Here is a 1,363-nt window from a genome sequence, read left to right as displayed (position 1 = left end):
GAGAGAGAGAGAGAGAAATACAAATAAATCTGTTAATTTTTATCTTTACATGTGGGTTGACATTTGATGTCAACAATTTCGCTTTGAATCTTTAAACACGCACGAAATAAACATAAATGGATTTTTTTCATGAGCAGGGTAAAGGAAAACCCGTACATAAATGCTTAACCTGCCTTCTAAAGGGTGCCTTCAGACGTATATAGGAAATAAAGCAGCTAAGAAATCTGTTTTCATTCAGGGTAAATAAATAAACCGTAAACATCAGACATTTTAAAAAATCCAGTTTTTATTTTCAGAGTTCTTTCAAACATTTCATTTTCTTATTTATTTATTTTTAGATTTCTATATAGATGAATCTTAAGTGACTTTAGGATCACTTTCAACGGAACGAAGTGTTTATCGACTTCATGATTCCTCAAGTACTGTCACACACTCACAAAGACGAACAAATTATTTAATCCTCAATTTTCTTTCAGTGCCTTTTTTTAATTTTTTTATTTTATTTTGCACCATTCATGTTTTGGAATACGGTGTTCATTTACGATTCGTTTTGAGCTCCATTTCGCAGAATTAATTCATGTTTTGGAATATAATATTCTCCTTTTCCATCTTCTTTACTTCTTTCAATTTTCAATGATTTATGATTTGGAATATTATAGTATTAGTATGTTGTGTTTTCTTGTCGTTTCCACCTTGCATATTTCATACTTCGGATCATACGATTTTATATTGTTTTTCTTGTTTCCTTTTCTCTTAATTCGAGTTTGGATTTTATATAATTTTCGTTTGTTCTGTTTTTTAGAAATAATTTTCTGCTTTGCTCAAATCTCGATGTCAAACATTTTACAAAATCATTTTGTTTTGAGCGACGAGCGCTGCATTTGCCGTGGAATTGATTCTGTGCGGACGGATCTTGCTACAACAAAAAGTGTCTTGATCCCGTGTATCGACCACATCACGATCTGCATGTTTCCCGCAGAATTTTCCAATCTAATTACTACACATATCCACACTTTGTAGATTTATTGCATTGAGAAGAAGATTTTTAATGCATGATTTACATTCCCCGCTTGCCGTCGTTTGCATTTTGTTCGTTATTTAAGGCCGTGATATCAGCTTCTTTCGGTTCTTTTCCCACTCGTCTGTCCCGTTGATGATACGACTGACAGAGAGAACGATCGACGGGCTGATAGGGCGAGTAGCATATGGACAGACTGTCAAACAGACAGGTAGACAATCAGACTATCAGATATACAGAGAAAGAGAAAAGGAAAAGACACCCATATGCACATTCACACATTCACACAAACACACACACACAAACACACACACACACACACACACACAAACACACACGCACACA

The sequence above is a fragment of the Aplysia californica genome, unplaced genomic scaffold (assembly GCF_000002075.1).
Source record: "Aplysia californica isolate F4 #8 unplaced genomic scaffold, AplCal3.0 scaffold01177, whole genome shotgun sequence".
Lineage (NCBI taxonomy): Eukaryota > Metazoa > Mollusca > Gastropoda > Aplysiida > Aplysiidae > Aplysia > Aplysia californica.
This window is presented reverse-complemented; position numbering follows the sequence as displayed.